Genomic DNA, 13,157 nt, shown 5'->3' on the forward strand with positions numbered 1-13,157 from the left:
AGGAGGGACGAAGGGGGGATGAGGTGATCACCACCAGAGGATGGAGGGAGTGTTTACAATGCTGTAAGTGAGCTGAGCTGGGAGACATCAACTTCACAGTTCCTATTTTTGTACAAATGAAATTTTGTGGCAGAAATTGTACAAAAAATCTGATGAATGGTAGCACGTTTGCTAAAATGTTAATTCCTTGCAAAGTTTTCTCATTACTTAATAACATTAACAGCACAGTACAATAACAAATATCTAGAGCAGTGGTTTCCAAACTATACGTACCATGACCATAGCAGAGGTTTTATGAGAAGAGAAAAATAACATTTAAAAAATTTTCAATGGACATTCGGAAACAGAAAAGCTTACTTTGTACCGATCTATTGGGCTTCCACTTATTTGTGAATAACACAAATCACAAATACTGAAAATCTGAGTTGCAGATAGGCACAACGAAAAGACTGCCACAAATAAGCTCTTGGCCAACAAGGTCTTCATCAAAAATATACAACACACACACAACTGCAGTCTGGCACCTAAAGTCACATGCAAGCAGCGGCACCAGTGCATGATGGGAGTGGCAACTGGGTAGGGGTAAGGAGGAGGCTGGGGCGGCAAGGGGGAGGCATAGTAGGGTAGGGCAGGGTAGGGTAGGGTAGAGTAGAGTAGGGTAGGGTAGCGGTGGGGGTCAGTGACGTGCTGCTGGGGACTGTGCAGGGCAAGGTGGAGAGAGGGTACAACAACTACGGGCAGTCAGGAGGTTAGAGTGGGAACTCTGTAGTGGTAAGGAGGAGACTGGGGTGGCAAGGGGGAGGCATAGTAGGGTAGGGTAGGGCTGGGGGAAAGTGACGTGCTGCTGGGGAGTGTGCAGGGACGAGGCGGAGAGAGGGTATGACAACTAAGGGCAGTTTGGAGGTTAGACATTGGGGGAGAGGAGAGGTGGGGTGTGGGGGTGGGAGGTGGGGAGGTGAGGAGGGGAGGTAGTGGAAAAGGAGAGAAGTAAAAAGACTGGGTGTGATGGTGGAATGAGGGCTGTGTAATGCTGGAATGGGAACAGGGAAGGGACTGGATGTGTGAGGACAATGACTGACGAAAGTTGAGGCCTGGAGGGTTATGGGAATGTAGGATATATTGCAGGGAAAGTTCCCTTCTGTGGAAATCAGAAAAGCTGCTGTTCATGGGAAGGATCGATATGCCACAGGCTGTGAAGCAGTTACCCATCCATCCCCTTCCCTGTTCCCATTCCAGCACTACACAGCCCTCATCCCACCACTGCACCCGGTCTTTCTACTTCTCTCCTTTTCTGCTATCACCCCACCACCACCTCTCCTCTGTCCCTCTGTCTAATCTCTGGACTGCACATAACTGCTGTACACTCTCTCCACCTTATACCTGCATGCTGCCCAGCAGCACTTCACTGTCCCCCACCCCTAACTTACCCTACTATCCCTTCCTCTCCCTTACCTTCATCCAGTCGCCACTCTCATCAAGCACTGGTGCCGCTGCTTGCAATGTGACTTCAGTTGCCAGAGACTGCAGTCGAGTGTGTGTGTGTGTGTGTGTGTGTGTGTGTGTGTGAATATTATTACATTCCATCCTGGATTTTCCATTGTTTGACAAACATTGAGAAAGTTTTGCAGTAGACTTGCAAAGATGATTTAGATGCTGCTCATACCTTGCAGAATATGTACTGAAATTTTAAAGATGAATGGCTGAAACTGTATGGGAAATCAAAAACTCACCAGATAAGACAGTCTGTTACACAAACACATTTAGAATGCTGCTATTTTCCCACTTTTTTCCTTTTATCACAGACTGTTATACAATGTTCACTAACTCATCTCTTCCTCCTCCCCCCCCCCCCCCCCCCCCCTCCTCCTCCTTCCCACCAATCTAATATTTAATTTCTATCCTTATTTCTTATTGTTCATTTGCATTTTTTGTTCCATAGTTCTATCTGTATATATTTCCCATTAAAACAGGTGCATCCTTTCCAGCTGTGAAATATTTTCTTAAAAGTTGTCCAAGAAAAGTGTTATAACTTCTTATTTACCTAAATTGAACATATCGAAACAACTGTCCCAAATGCTGCATAACAGAGAAATGATCAACAGATAAAAACCACCACAATTTTTACAGAATGTAGATTAGTTATTACTGTCTGCTAAATATGAGTGTATGAAACATATTGGCTAAGCTGCTTAGTGTCATATTACAAATTCGAAGGTTCAGGGTTAATTCCTCAGTTGGTACTAAGATTTTTTTTCAGTCAGTTATTGCCTCTTCCACTCATGGCAATCATTTCCATATTTGAAAAAATGGGAGTTTGCAAGTTATTTGGAATCTGTGGTAACTTAAGTCCCTTTGTTAGTGGCCGGGTAAGGGAGTTTAGAGGTTGGAGCAAAAGCTTCTTAATATAACTGAAGAAGCAAAAGCTTTCCTTCTATTTTTCTAAGGATTATACACAGTCTCTAAAAGCACAAGAAAAATATTGTAGTATGTTGTTAACATTGAACAGGATTAATTTCTCTTTGTTATTGTACCGGTATATATGCTGACAATTTTCACAAAAGGATCTCATTTCTTATTTGATCTAAGGGAGAAGGAAAACTAATTAAATAATTTATATCATGTACATTAATAATTACAGGGGTATTATACAACATCGTCTCCAAAATACCCCCAAACAGAATGGATCATTTTGGTAAACAGATTGGTCAGTACCAGGCTAGCTTCAGGAAAGAAAATTCTTGCCCACAGCAGATTTTAAACTTATAAAACATCATCAGGTATGCCTGTGGTTGCGTTAATTGACTTTTTAAAAGCATACAACCCCTTTCAGCATAAGTCATTACTAAACGTATGTCCTGGATGAATTTGGGGTGGGTGATACACCTAGAAAGCTGATTAAACAGTCTAACATAGTATCAAAAGAGAAAAGACATTGCCGAGATTTCAGACACCTTTAAGAACAAAACAAGTGTCGGACAAATTGCTGGACTCTCTTCACTCCTTTTTATCTGTGTCTTGGAAAAGATCATTTGAGAATGGAGGAAGATATTGTGTCAAGTAGAAAGAAGAACAGTTCAGACTGCGATCCAAACTGAAACGAGTGTATGGTGATTGCTTGGCCTTTGTGGCTGATGTAGTCATTTTTGTCAACAATATTATCTCAAAGGTTGATTAACTGATAGATACAGCTGAGAATGTAGAACTACAGCTCTCCTTTGAGAAGACAAAATATGTGACAAACATCAGCACTGGACCAAAATAGATAATTTTAAATCACAGGAATATTGACTGTGTGAAGAAATTTAGATATCACGTAAGGCAACTGGAGCAGGAAGGGATCAATTTTACGATCTGGAAACTGGACCGAGCATGTCTCATGATGAAAAACTTGTAAGGGGCGATCAAAAAGTTTCCATTCGAAGGCCATACGGTCCAGAATTCGTAGGCCAATCAGGCAAAATTACTGTGAGCAATGAGGCCATCATCCCACCAATGGTAAAACATTGTATTTTGCTGTCTGAAGAAATCTGTAACAGTTGCCGCATATCCCTGTCTGACAGGAATCTTTGATCCTTCAAGGCCTTTACGGAATCGAAGGTGTGATAATAACATGAGGAGAGATCATATAGTGTGGGTGTTCGGGTGCATCCCACTTGAGCTGGCATAGCTTCTGTGTTATGACATTTGCGATACGGGGATGTGCGTTGTTATGAAGCAAAATGGAACTTGTCAACCATTCTGCTATAGTGGCTTTCAACATACATGCTGCTCCAGACACATTCTTCACTCTCATTTGGATGTCCACTGGTATTTGTCATTCAGCAGCCAAGGAAAGGATAACAGCACATTTGGTAATAATGTTGCCACAGTTCACAATTCTATATTTACCGCTCACATGTCAGAAGGACACAAATGCCACACTAATCACTTGCCTACGTGTTGGTGCTTTATACCTGCATTAAAGTTGCACTATATTGCATATACACTGCAGCAACAATGCCATCAAACAGGAACTTTCAGATTGCCCCTGCTATAATAAGAAGTCTCTGAGCACTGAAGCCAAGCTAAGACACTATGGTACAATTCTCCAGCAGCTCATTGAGAAACTGAGTGAATATGGTAAAGATTTGCATATTTTATTTCTTGATTTTAAGAAGGCCTATGACTGTATACATCGCAAGAGCCTGCTCAGCTGTTTAAGGGAGTTTGACATGGCAGAGAAACTCAACAATCTCATAAAGATCTGTCCGAGTGAAACACGTGCAAATATGAAAATGGGAAATCACATAAATGAGGAATTTGAAATCTTAACACGACTGAGGCGAGGAGATGGGTTGTCCCCTATCCTGTTCAACTTTACCCTTAAGAATATCATACGCAAGACATTCCCAGAGAACGAAGGGATTGAAATTGAAGGAAAGAGACTGGCATACTTAGCCTATGCAGATGAGATCTGTTTACTCTCCAGGTCTGAACAGGAGTTGGAGCAAATGGCCAGAGCGCTAAAGGAGGCTGCCAGCAAATTTGGTTAAACATAAACGAAGCCAAGACAGAGTACCTCATTATGACATGTGGTCAAATTCAGACTGCTGGTCATCTACAATCACTGCAGGTGGGAGAGCAGTCCTAAAAGAGAGATCATGAATTTAAATACCTAAGGGCACTTTCCACTGAGAACTCGTCATGTGAAGCAGAGATCAATGCCAGAAAACAAGCAGGAAACCGATCTTACCACAGCCCAGCACAACTGCTGCGGTCCAGATCTCTCTTCAGACAGTTCAAGATTCGACTATACAAAACCCTGATCCAGCCTGTTGTTCTATATGGCTGTGAGGGAGGCATGGAGTACCCGGAAACAGGACTTCCATAAGCTCCTTGTTTTTGAGAGAAAAATGCTTTGGAAGACCTTCGGTCCAGTTCTGGAAGCAAGACACGGGGGAATGGAGGATCAGACACAACCAAGAGCTTGAGCAACTATACCAGCAGCCCAACATAGCAGGAACTGCCAAAGCCAAATGAATGCAGCGGGCCGGCCATGTGGCCCAGATGGAAGATCACAGGTGGCCTCAGAAGCTCCTGGATTTCACATCTACAGGAAAGAGACCCCCAGGGAAGATTTAAACCAAGCATCAATAGGTGTGGACAGATGATGGACAGCAGCAATAGACAGAACACAATGTAGGAGGAAACTTGTAACAGCATGCAGTCCACTGGGCCTGATCAAATAAAAGAAGAAGAAAGATAGATAATGGGCCTATACAAAAGTATGTTTGAGCGGAAATGAGGAACAGTTCAGAAAGAAGAGAGAGAGACAACCAGTAATATGTTTGATTAAAAAGAAAAGGTCATTATTCAATGGGCACATTTTCAGACTGCCTGATGATTTAAAAAAAATAAATAAATAAATAAAAAAACAAACTGGGAGTTTATAAGGCCAAAGGCAAAAAGTTTGGAATGGTTCCAAATATGTGACGAAGATCTTAAAAAATCAGTACCCTCGAGGACAAAATAAGACACATGAATGAATGTTGACAAATGGTGAAAAACTACCAGGGTTTTAAGCTGGAGAACAAATTAAAAAGATGAAGGGTCCACTGGCAGAAGAATGGAAAAAGCATGGAGTGATGGTTTCAAGAAGAGATACAGGCAGGTCATCAAAGCTGGCAAATGAACAAGAGCTAAAACGGAAAATGATATTGACTGTTAATCTGTAGTCCATAGCGTACTCCTGTCACTTGGATGAAAAACTGTTTATTTGTTTACAAGCAAGCTGTCGCAGTCCTTACGAAATGAACTGCTAGTATGTTACTAATGTCACTGAAAGTTTTCCACATACTCCATCTCCTTTGGAGAGAGTTGTTTCCTATGATCATCTGAAGTATGCTCCCATATAAAGGTGAAAGATGGACACTGTCGAAAACAACTAGAAAGCATTTACAATCATTGGTAATGTGGCTTTGGTGAAGACTAATAAGGATCAGTTGGAAGGAAAGAAAAACCAATAAAAGCTGTTTTGAGACAGGCCAATGAACAAAGCAGCCCCCCCCTCCCCCCCCCCCCCCCCCCCCCCCCACACACACACAGAAATATCTTGACATTAATTTCAATGTAACAAGTTCTTAACATATAGAGTGGAATGGGAAACTTTGGGAAAGAGAACCAAGGAGAGAGAAAAGGAAGGAAATGGTAGATCTTTCAGAAGCAGTGATCTCTATACTACCTGAGTGTAAGACTCTGGTCTCGGAGCATAGAACTGTAGCAGATTCCTGTTATCTGTGTTGTCCACCATGTTATAATTAAGTGATGTGTTTCTACTGGTTACAGGCAATTACAGATTATTTACTTATTTCTGATTATAAATGTTATTTCACTGAATTTAACACTGTCTAAAGCTCTGAACCATCTGATCAGTACAAAATCGCAATATTAATTGGAAGACACCTTCATGAGCAGAATAAATCCTTCCACAAACTTTATAGTAAGACTTGTAGTTTTGTTCCTGCAAATGGTAACAAAATTTAGTGCTCCAGAAATATTTTGTGTGCAATGGTAGGCAATGCATCACTTTATATACCAAGTACGTAAAAATGCATTTTGCATTTTAATATAAGTTTACATGTAATGAGTATGTACTTAGTTCATTTGTAGTTTGCATCATCAGCAACAGGATATCTGAGCTAATTAAGCCAACTCTCTTCAAGAGACATCTGCATTGTTTTCTTGATTTTACGAATTACACATAATTACACTTTTGGCTAATATAACAACATTTATCAGTTTCTACTGAATCTCATGGTGGCATTTTCCATGATAATGGAATGTATGAGTGAAGCATAAGTGAAATAGTGTCTGATCAGTCTGCCAACGTCCATTTCACACTGGGGTTTTAAACAGCAGAAGTGGGCCTGTCTTGCACTGGTTTTGAACGGTTCATTTTGTTCTTTTCCAGAAATCTTTAACATCTGACATAATAGACTCATGGTTTGTAGTTGGAGAACAAACAAAATATTACTATCTTCAGCTGGCATGTTCACTAGTGCAGTTCAACATCCAATTTAAATAGAGCTCCCCGACTGTAGTTAATTAAGTGTAAAAAAAAAAAAATTACAAGAAGAAAAAACAGCCTTTATATGACAGAAGTTAATCATAATCCATCACAGTACTGTGTAATACAGTTAATGTGAATGGACTATAATGATTTAAACGTCAGAAACACACTGTTCATTGTTTTCACAATTATTTGCAAATCACACTTTTTCCTTTTTGTAATATATTGTATTAAATTAACTTCTCTGACCATTTGACACACATTTCTATTAAAAGCACCCACTTTTCTTTTACCACATACAATCTACACAATTCTTTTTAATGACAAGTCCTCCGGATGTAGTACAAATATGTGGGATATTAAAGTCATCCTTCCCTTACGTTGAGAGAAGTTTGGATAATCACTCAAATGGAACAAAGATGACGATGTCACAACAAACAACTCAGCATCTTATAGACGACGATCGCTTAATTTCTTATTTTTTACATTTCATATTAAATATTTTTTTTCTTGCGCTAGAGAGGATACTTGGTAACAGTTTTATGTTACTCCTTCTTAAGCCACTTACAAAAGGTCAAAATTGTTGGGTATTTTATGTGTATGATATGGAGGGGAGCAGTCTCATGCTTCATACCTTGAATTTTAAAAACACAGTATCTTCCATTTGGAGTTTATTGATCATATTGAATAATCTCACACTGACCAAATATTTTTGTAATTTTACTGTGCAGCTCTCTAACATTTTCAGTAACTTCAATCTGTAAAACTTGACAAGTATAACAGGGGACAAGTTTCATTTATTTAGGAGCAGACGATGCCTTGCCTTCTCCTACATACACAGAGAAACTAAACTTCCCCCCACAATCTGCTACTTAGAAATCCCACAATTCCTTTTAATTATTAGGACAAGAGAGTTGCACTCTGTCAACTTAGCGAAACATGTTTCACTCGTTGCATAGCCAAAGTCATGTCAATTTTTGAACCAGGCACAGTAGAAAGAATTTCCACATTTTCCAATAATTTGTTTTCCCTTCTAACTGACCTTAGCTAAACAGGCTATCATCAGTTTGGACCCACATGCCTCTTTTCTCTGGAGATGTATAAAAAGATGTTTGCACATGTCACTGTCAAGCTATTAAAGGAAGCAATATAATAAAGAAATTGTACCCATCTTCCAATACTGATACCAGAAGTAACTGGATATGAGACAAGAAGCCTTACAAGGAAGCACGCGACCACATTGTATAATCGGAACAGTACTACAATAATGGTGACTAAGTCATTTAGCAGTCATCAGTAGTTTGTTTCATGGTGCTGCTATCACTGTACAACCACTGGCTGCCTCAGAAAGTTATGTTGGTCATGCAATTTCAGTTAACCTGTATGACTCAATGCAACTGGTATGTCTCCTTTACTTGTAACCTGTGGATATTTTTGTCATGTGCCATGGCTGGCAGCACTGCTGCTCTTACTTAGGACTGTCTTTCCTCCGTTTCACACATGTCTGATGAAAGGTTACACAAAAACGCATAATATCGAAGTCATTCATTCAACAGCTATTGTTTTATTAAGTGACCAACTCATCATTTGTGAAGTACATTCCAATAACAGAAGTATTTGAGGAAATATTGATACCTGAATACTGACACTTAAAGGCTATTAATATCTGTATTTTATGCGATTCTTGGGTGTATTTTTTCTTTTCTTTTTTTTGTCCTTCAAAATTTAGTAATTCCTCCCAGTGACAGTTATCTTTATGTACATGATAACTCAAGCTAAATACTAATTTCCTCACTTGCACAGAAGAGTTGCTGTTCCAAGCACAGATAGGGTCCTACTGATCATTATCCATTCCTTTGTGGTTTCACTGGCGAACATCTGCTCAACACAAACAGAAGTCTGCTCTCAGTATAGTTTTATTAATAATAAATTTAATCACATTTCCCTTCTAATTGTTGAAACTCTCTCTCTCTCTCTCTCTCTCTCTCTCTCTCTGGCCAATGCCAAAAGCAAATACACATGAGAATTAGAAACTATTTTCATGTATCTGAATATTACCAACCCGACCAAAAACTAATATGTCCAAATTCCATATGTACTATTCTTCTCTCAATTATGAGAATTATAGGTCTCTTGACTACATCTACATCTGTATTCTGCAAACCACTAACTTGCATGGCAGAGGGGTACTTCAGACTGTACCAAATATTGTGGAATCTTCCCAGAACATTCAGAATATGAAACATAGATAGAATGACTACTTCCATGCCTTTGTGCGCACTGTAATTAGATTAATCTTATCTGTGCAGTCCATATGTGAATGTTATGTGTAAGACTGATATTCTTGGACCCCCTCATTTCCTACTATTTCTTGAAAAATTTAGAAGTAGACTCGTGGAATATCTGATACTGTCCTCCAGTATCTGCCAGTTCAGATTAGTCCTATTTTGGTATAGGTTGCACGAGTATCATCTGATCAATCTTTGTAAAGTGATTAGATTTTCCCAGTGGCCTGTCAATGAACTGAAGTCTGCCAACTGCTTTACCTGCAACAGAGCCTATATGATTACTCCATTTCAGGTCTCTACAAAATGTTACATCTATGTATTTGTGAGATTTGGCCGGTTCAAATTGTGGGTTGTTTATGTTCCCGTAACAGCATAATATGTTTCTGCATTTCATGAAGTACACAATTTTACATTCCTGAGCATTTGAAGCAAGTTAAAAATCTTTCTCCTACTCTGAAATCTTGTGCAGACTTTTTAGATAGTGCTTTATGTTTAACTGAACATCTGCAAAATGTTCAAAGTTACTATTAATATTTGACAGGTCATTAATGTCCACCGCGAACAGAAAGAGTATAATGTACTTCCCTAGAATGCACCTAGTGTTATTTTTACTTTAAAAAATTACTGTAACAGTGTCAATTACAATTTGGCATGCATGACAAACGTGAACTGTAACTGATATTTTTACAGTAAACATTTTACAAATTATACAGTTCCAACATATTGCACAACAATAAGTTACCCATTATCACTTTTACTTTTGTTGGTGACTCTCCATCCAAGTTAACATGCTAAGGGATCCACAATCCAATCACACATTTCATTTGATACCATACATTAATGTACTTTCATTAATGAGTGCTACTGTGATAACAAGACAAATGCTTTTTGAATAGGATGAAGTGTTGCATATACCCAAATGGCTTGATCTATGGCTTTCAGAACATCATGCAAGAAAAACATGAGTTACGCTTAGCATTTCTGATGTTTCACAATTAATGCTGGTCGGCATATACATTATTCTATTCAAAATACTTCACTGTATGTGAGCTCAGAATATGTTGACATATTCTACAACAGATGGATGTTGCTGATACTGGATAGTAATTTTCTGGGTTTTTTTGCTACCCTCCTTGTAGAAGAGGGTCTCCTGTGTTTTCTTGCAACTTCTGGACACAGTACTTTGTTTGAAGGAACTATAACATACTGCAGTTAAACAGGAAGCTCATTTGGCTGAAAATTCTGTACACAATCTGACCCACGAGCCCTGGGGCTTTGTTCAATTTTAATGTTTTTAGGTGTTGCTCAATGCTGTTTATGCTAATAGCTGTACCATCACTCTCCTCAAAGGTAGAAGAATTAAACTAGATCAGTACTCCTGTATTATCTTTTGTAAAGGAACATCTGAAAAAGAAGTTTACAATGATCTGCAATTTTAGTTCTTGTGTTACATACGTCAGGACATTAACTTTGATGCTACCAACAGCCTTTACACATGAACAAAATTTCTTTGGGAGGTCTTCCAAAGAGATTCTGCTTCAGCACTCATTGCCAGCTTCATGCATTGCTCTTCTGACAGCCAAACAAGTTTGCTTTAGCATCTGTCTGCCTACAGCCTCGTGCTATGTCTTACAACTATCATGCAATAGTTGCTGTTTCTTTAAAAGTTTCTCTACAGAGTGTATCCCATGAAAGCCCCTCCCTTCATTAACAATTCCTTTAGGTACCTATCTCAAAATCTTGCAAGCTACAATTTCCTTTTGTACATTCATGTGTCAAATTGGTTTCTGCTGGCAAACATCAGGATGTACTGCAAATATCTCACTTCTCAACTTTCATTAGAGATACATGCCTGGTTGTGAATTCTAAATACTTGTTATCTTTTTTGATTGTTTGAAGGACAATTTATTACATTCTGTTTATCTGTCACGAAAACTTTTTCTAATTTTATCCTTAAAACCTAAATTTTATACAAGGTGCAGAATAAGACAGAAATAGGTAGAAAAATAATTGTAAAAGCTTCAAATTGTTCATTATCTGTTATAAATATAAAGCAGAGTGTCTGGGGTTTTCTTGCAAACCCCTGGATTGATATCAACCAAATATGGCACAGCAAACTTAACGAGTATCAGTACTGTGGAGTTTATAGCCTTCTAGCTCCAAGAGGAGCAGAGATATGGGAAAAAACGTGTTTCTTCCAGTCCCTAGCATAGAAGTTGCCCTACATGACAGGCATGTTGTGGGGGATAGTATTGGCCTCCCATATCAAACCTGTTTTGCAGGAAAGCCTCCATGTCAACAGAAAGAAACAGTTTTTCAGACCCTGACAATGTAGGCTGTATGACAGGTATGTTATGTTGTGTTATAGCAGCATTGTCCTGCTTTAGTGACTTACATTGCACTGTTCATGAGGGGCAAATAAATTATTTTCAAGCCCCTGATTCTTGGTCCCCTTGTGTGACAAGCACATTGTGGTAGCAGTATTGGCTTGGTTTGTTGAGCTGTATTGCAGGGACTGCATGTGCTGATGAGCATGGCTTGGGACAGGTTAAGATGGATTGGGGGGAGAGGGGGGGGATGGGCAGAATGAGGGGAAGGTAGAAATGGACAGAGAGGGGAGATGCATGATGCAGGTGGAAGGCGTAGAGACATTAGTGGGCAGGTGGAAAAGGAAGCAGTGGAGACAAATGGAAAGAGAGAGGTGGAGAGAATGTGGTCAGAGGGAGGATGGAGGAAGAAGATATGGTCAGAGAGAGGAGGGGGTTGAAAGAAATGGAAAAAGATATATTTCAAGGGCAATGCTGTGGGAAAAGGCTTTTACAAATAAACTAGTTGATTTGCAGCAAACCAAGTTTTTTCAAAAAGTTCAAGCGTGGCTTTATATTTCTGCACTTTAAACTTTATTTGGGTCTTTCATCCTGTTGATGCATTAAATCATGAACTCTTTAAATTTTGTCATTTTTCCAGTGCAATAACTGTCTTTACTTAATAGCAATTTATCCAACCAGTAATCGAACAATAAGAGAATTTAAAAGAAAAAATGACCTACAACACTGATAAAATTAATTAAAATAGACCTTAACTTCTTTCTAAGCCAAGCTGGAAGACGGGTGGGGCGGTTTTAAAATAAACTGATTGAAAAATGTTTCGCACCACCCTCTATAGTTATAGTTTTTATTATTTTAAATCGGAAACACCTTTCTCAGCACACTTTTCCAAGGACATCACTACGTATCACACAGCCAGTTGTGTAATGGAGGTAAAAGCAAACAACATTTGCAGTGCAGTTCAGTAGTGGGTTGCGTGTCCACTCGTGAATGGGGCAATGTGACAGATTGTTTTTTTAAGCTTTGGAATGCACGAGTTGTCACTTTATGGCAAGAAAGGTTGTATGCATGGTAAATTGCCCACTGAACTGGTGTACACCACAGCACCTTCAAATGAACATTCAACCAATGCCAAGACATACAAAACTTTGTAGGTCTGCCTGTTAGTGGTTACCTGTGCTTAACATCTGCAGGCTAATGACTTACCACAAATTATGGTTTGTAAATACCCTGAGAAGAAGGCAATAGAATGGATACTGCCTTTACAGAGGCACTTTAAGGGCAATGTTTATTAAGACGATACGCAACTGCCTCTGCAGAACCAATTTGGCCTCCAAGATTCTATTATGAATAGCTGTACAAGCCCCACGTCTTTCATCTAATGTCATGACGGGTGAATAAAGTGGGCAAGAAAACGTGTGAAATTGAACCTGGGAAAAGAGCAACAATTTCTCTTCACTGGATAGTTCTGGATTTGAAACTTCCTGGCAGATT

General features: G+C 39.2%; 1 protein-coding gene across 2 annotated transcripts in view; it reads right to left on the bottom strand.

Moving 5' to 3' along the window:
• Window positions 1-13,157, bottom strand: part of LOC126191306 (endophilin-B1) — a 224,580-nt gene that overhangs the window by 69,902 nt on the left and 141,521 nt on the right. The gene's annotated exons all lie outside the window — the stretch shown is intronic.

The sequence above is a fragment of the Schistocerca cancellata genome, chromosome 6, assembly GCF_023864275.1.
Source record: "Schistocerca cancellata isolate TAMUIC-IGC-003103 chromosome 6, iqSchCanc2.1, whole genome shotgun sequence".
NCBI lineage: Eukaryota > Metazoa > Arthropoda > Insecta > Orthoptera > Acrididae > Schistocerca > Schistocerca cancellata.